At 41.8% G+C, this 6,000-nt stretch overlaps 1 long non-coding RNA gene across 1 annotated transcript in view; it reads right to left on the reverse strand.

Annotated features, from left to right (window-relative positions):
• Window positions 1-5,233, reverse strand: part of LOC115242978 — a 155,317-nt gene extending 150,084 nt beyond the window's left edge. Inside the window, exon 1 of the long non-coding RNA XR_003885141.1 lies at window positions 4,629-5,233. This is a non-coding gene — a long non-coding RNA (uncharacterized LOC115242978). The remainder of the gene's footprint in view (window positions 1-4,628) is intronic.
• Window positions 5,234-6,000: the final 767 nt, after the last annotated feature.

Here is a 6,000-nt window from a genome sequence, read left to right on the forward strand (position 1 = left end):
GAAAGGAAGGCTCCTTGCCGCGCGGCAACGAGTATCGATTTAAGAAGCCCTGGCGACAAGAGCTGCGATTTGTCTTGATCTTCGGCGTAAATTAATCTGGCGTTTGTAAGCGGAATAATGATGTAATTCGGTAAAAACTAAAATCGCGATATATTAAAAATAGGATAGTGACTTATATCTCTATTTCATGTAAATAGTCTCTCGATTGATACGATCCTCTATCACGAATGAAAAAAAAAACTGTGTTAATTGAAATTAGAGTTGGTGCGACGAGTACGACTATATTAAAGTGTTGTGTCGCGCGTGGCATTCAATTTTCGCGTGTACCAACACTTTGGAAAGTCCATGCACGAATACAACTATAGAGAAAGTGGGGTGTCGCGGCCACGCATTCTGACGCGCGGGTCACGGGGTAATTAACCTAGCTCAACGATATCGTTGATTCGTTTGCATCGCGTGACAGACTCTCGCGGCGACTCATTACGTGATTATTAGTTATTTCCTCGCCGATTTTTTACAAAACGTGGTTCCGCAATTAGCGATCGTGCGCCTGCGGGGGTGTAAGTAATTGGTGCATAACAAATGTGCTTTATTAAAGGAGAATGCGAAATTATCCGTTGATATTTCGAGAATTCAGTTCCTTCGAGAAATCGTCTGCTCTTTTAGTGAAAAGTGTGATTTGTATTTTTGCGATCATAATCACCTTATTAATAAAAAATTAATTACATCACATTATAATCGTCATGAAGAGATGTTATTAGCGTATGTTTTTATTGAGTTATAGAGTGATTTATACTGAAATGTAATTAACATGTTATAAATGTACAATTGATGTTTCAATTAGACAATAATTGAATTTCAATAAGATGATAATTGCTAGATAAATTGTAGCTTGCTTAAAGATGTTTATGAGAGAGAAACAATTTACAATCAAATAAATTTCGATTATGTAATATTTTTTGCTTTTTAATTTTCTACTTTGAATGAATCCTAAACGTACTATAAATAGACGTTTCAACAGAAAAAATAATTGATGTTTAATATTCTTCAATCTAATTCGAGAATTCGAAATATAAGTTTAATTTTTTAAGAGACTCGCATGTAATTATGTCGAAACGTTTACAAATCTTTGCTGTGTAAGGAAATATCGGTCAGTCACATCAGCATCTTAAGTTTGCATTACTTTTATCCCTTCCAAGGGTGTCGTTCAGGCTCGTCGTTTCTGCTCTCGAACAATTTCGACACGAAGACACAAGACCCTGCGCAGTAGGTAGGTAGGTAAACGCGCATGCATTGCGGACGACAGCTGTCAAATAAATGTTTTTGCTTTTTAATTTTCTACTTTGAATGAATCCTAAACGTACTATAAATAGACGTTTCAACAGAAAAAATAATTGATGTTTAATATTCTTCAATCTAATTCGAGAATTCGAAATATAAGTTTAATTTTTTAAGAGACTCGCATGTAATTATGTCGAAACGTTTACAAATCTTTGCTGTGTAAGGAAATATCGGTCAGTCACATCAGCATCTTAAGTTTGCATTACTTTTATCCCTTCCAAGGGTGTCGTTCAGGCTCGTCGTTTCTGCTCTCGAACAATTTCGACACGAAGACACAAGACCCTGCGCAGTAGGTAGGTAGGTAAACGCGCACGCATTGCGGACGACAGCTGTCAAATAAATGTTAAAAAAAGCGCTAGCCGAGCGAAATTTCGAGTGGGACGTGAGCGAAGAAGGGTGCGTGCCCACCCCTAGTGAAATACCCTTAGCCCGCGGGGCAAAAGGCTCTGCACAATTTTTCCAGAGTTCGCTCTCCCTGCAACAGAGCGGTCGATAAGTCACCGCTACGTAACTCCTCGGTCTTGTCTCGAAAAGTATTTGACGAGTTTTTTCTACGTTATTGTAAAAAAATTGGATTATATACAAACATTTCTTGATTCTTTCGGCGAAAAAATTTCGTGCTGATCTTGGCCGTTGGACCTGTCTGTTAAATGGACATGTAATTTTTATCCCCTTCCATTATTTTTATTTTGTATATTTATATTTTTGTAAATTATTGGAAAAAATAATTTTTTTTATGTATAGAAAAATTTAATTTGGTTATTAAATTGTAAATTATAACGAATATATATATAATATAATTCATATCTTTTCATTCTATTTGCTGTACAGATATTTATATCAAACTTTATAACAGAACGCCGCAAACTTCTGAGATACGATAGTCAATCCATGTCAATCAGATCGTTCCTGATTTGCAAACTTGACGCGTGCCCAAAAATTTTTGAAATAGAAATGTCAGAACGCTTCGTTACTTTGAAGCGCGGGAGGCGCTTTGCCTTTCTGAATTTAACGAAGTAACGAAAGCTAAAAGTCCCTCGACGGTCTGGAGTCTCATGGCGTTAGACGTTGAGGAAGGGTGGCGACGCGGCGCTGAGGGGCAAATTTTCGAGGGTGGTTTTGCGCGTCAATGGTTTATTAAGAAGCACTTGTTTAAAGGCAGCCCCTTTCAGATCCGACAGCCAATTCGACCACGACGTTTGTGTCACTCGGATATATAAATGGATGGAACAGGCGGGGGTGGCTGACTGGCTGGCTGGCTGGCTAGCTGGCTACGGGCGGACGGGGAACGGTCGAATCTACCCCACGGCAATCCGTCGTGTCGCCGTAATTGAAGTTATTGCAATATTGTGTCCTGTCAGCCCCGCTGTCCTCGCTATCGTTCTATTTCTCTCCGTCTCGCGCGGCCCGTTTTTCTACCTTCATTGTCTTGGCTGTGTCAAGTTTGCGGGATCGCATAACGCGTCGCGAATAACGTCGGCGTAATCTTTTTGTCGTTTTAAATGCAGCTGCAAACATAGGCTGTAAGGACTGGCTTTATTGGAATACTTTCGAAACTTCAACGGCATGTTTAAAAGAAGTGAATAACTTTCAAAGAATTCGATTTGTATGACCGACAAATATCTTTTGCATTTCGATTATCGCGTAGAATATTCCGAAACTATTGATTATTACAATTCCCGATTTTATAAATTATTATATAATATATAATATTTTGTTACAATTTTTTTTAATCGATTGACCCGATTTTGCCGAAGCAAGACTAAGTCGCGATATCACTGGGAGTCACAATATAGGAGAAAGGTCTTTTCCAAGAGTGTTTTCAATAGGAATGCCCAAGGCGAAGTTAACTTTATCCTCGCTTAATCGCCTTTTCGATAGGTACGAGCCGATCCCTTTGTTCAGACAATATCTCCGCACGTTGCCCCCGCTAATGTATGCACCGAGCCTTCATCTCTCCCTCCGGGTCCTCGCGATGACTCCGGCACTCCTAACCCCATAGCCACCACCACCCCATACGGAAAGCTGCGAGGGGGTCAAGGGGAAGACCTCGTACTCGTTCGCCTTTATTGAATTTTGGGTTTCAAGTTGGAGGAGAGAAGTACCGCGACAGAGGAAACGAGAGACGCCGCGTGTACGCGTGAGGAGAGACGGAGAGCGGCAAAGGGCTCTGGGATAGCCTGTGGGGTGCGGAGCCAGAATTAATTCACATCCCGCTGCATTGCTTTTTACGATATAACTGCGGTTTGTTAGTCGTTATTCACGGTACGAATTCAATTTCATGTCCGGCTCGTAGGACAGAAATAGAGGCGGAGGCTTACGAGATCCTGTCGTTCCGCGAGATACTTGCGTTCATCGCATCTGACAATAAGCGTCAATGAAAGGAACCAAGAGTCGAAAAAGAAAATAAAAATGTTTTCAAAACTCAAATAACGAGGAAGATTATATTAAAGATTTACTTGTAAAATAAATTTTGGAACAAAAGTCTTGATTATAAAACTATTTTTGTACACAAATTTTGCGAAACTTCTATCAAAATATTATCAAAATCTAAATTTTTATACTGATCTTTAATTAATTTATTTTTAATCTGTATGATTTTCTGGCATGTTCTTTTTTGTACAATGATTTATGGTTAGGCTATTTGTCTAGGAAAAAGCGAGCGAGGATTCTCGCGATCGTAAGACGCGTGCTAAGTCAACACGTGGTCGCCCGCCACGTGGGAACAGCGAGTGAAAAATCGAGCGTCGGCGAGCGCGTTACCCATTTCGCGTTTCGTTAAATTGCTCGTTGGAATGGGCGAACGTCGGCGAATGCTTTTCGACCGGTTACGAATGGCGCGATAAAACACGCCGACTAACGCGAGATACGACCAATTAGCTCATGTGCCAAGTATACGATTTAAAGTGGGTTGGTGGAGCCTCGAAGGCATTGCCAAACGACGATTTAAGTCTCGCGGCAAAGAAGAGGACGCGCCGCGTATTGTCTGTCGTGGAATATAATCTACGGTATCATTAATCTATCCTGTAGTAAAGAATTGTCTCTCGCAATTCTATTTTTCATTTTTCTTCGTGTAAGACTATTTATAGATTTGTAGAATGAATTAATAACTTTTTAAGACTTTTAAAATTTTTGCATAAATAATATTCTCTTCCGTAGATAGTATGAAGCAATAATATAATACGTTTTATCATCGCGTAATATTTAATCATCTTTTTGCAGTAGAATAGTTTTATTTGATAGAAACTATTGCAGAAAAAGTATTCACGCATAATATATACACTCACCTCACATGATTATCATCGGTAGTGAAATAATGTTCTCTTCCTCCTCCTTCTCCTCCTCACCTTCACTGTCCGCTTTCATCTCCTAGGAATCGTCTACCACTTCCTCTTTTCTACATCTCTCCCAATCATGGTTGACATCCCCACCGCCTGTCGGAGGAACCCCTGGCGGTCAGGAGAGGAAGGGGCAGCGATTACCACGTGATCCATGTGACCGGAACCGCACGAAACACGCAACGATATGCTATCACACGCGATGCATCCGATCACTTTCTTTCGTTACGTTCGACCATTTTATCTCCATTGGCTCGATTCGCGGTATTTTCTCTTTGTTGAATCTCTGCATTTTTGTTGCTTCTTTCTTCCGTCTTCACGAAAAGGCGAATGGCGAACACGTGTAGTGGATTTTCTTCGCGCGTCGCGACTTCTCTTTCTCTCTTTTTACATCTCTTCTCTATGTCTATCTCGTTTCTATCTCGTCTATCTTTCTCTCTCTCTCTCTCTCTCTCTTCTCGCTTCCGGCTCTTTTTTTATTTTTTTACCCCCCCTCCCTTCCCCTCTCCCGCTGCTCTCGCGGCTGCTGTCGAGATGCCTGCTTTGCCAGCGACTACTATCTGCCGCGTCGACCGCGGGACTTTGGTATACTGGGAGTATGGTAAGTAGATACACCCCTGCCACCGCCGCCCCCTCCTCCCGTCCCCTCGGGGAACCCGTGCGTTTCCCCCGCTGCCTCTCTCGCCGGGCCCTGCCGCCCCCGCTCGCCCGCCGCCGTAGTCGCTACCGCGTTGTCCTCTCACCATTCCCCTTATCCGGCGAACCGTGCTTTGCCGCCCCTCTCGTGCCGCCACTACGCTTTTGCTCGCGAGGCCCCAGGGATGTATCAACTATCGGTTTATTGGAATGCCGTTTTTTTTTATGGGCCTACTCTGCAAACCTCGATACCTCGAGACGACAGCCACGTTGCATCTTCAACGATTGGGTCGACATATCTTTGAAGGGGATGTAGAAGATGATATGTCAATATCGATATCATGAGAGCTTCGAATCTGAAACTACTACTTTCGACTTTTGACAAATGTCAAATTATATCTCAACTATCATGCACTCTCTCTAATGAGAGATGTGATCCCTCAATTGGAAGCCCTTGAGTTAGGCATCCGTATAGTGTACGATCTTTGCGTTGTATTTATAGCATGCATTCATATCGTTTTTAATTCAACAATGTTCACAAGAAAGAAATGGATGAATAAAATGTGTCGTGTCGCGCGCATTGTCAAAGTTTATAAGTAGAAAAAACTAGATTCGGGTACGGCAAGAGAAGGCGCACGGTCCTGGAAGATCGCCACCACTACCGCAGACTGGCAAACGTATAAAA

The sequence above is a fragment of the Formica exsecta genome, unplaced genomic scaffold (assembly GCF_003651465.1).
Source record: "Formica exsecta isolate Colony F162 unplaced genomic scaffold, ASM365146v1 scaffold662, whole genome shotgun sequence".
NCBI lineage: Eukaryota > Metazoa > Arthropoda > Insecta > Hymenoptera > Formicidae > Formica > Formica exsecta.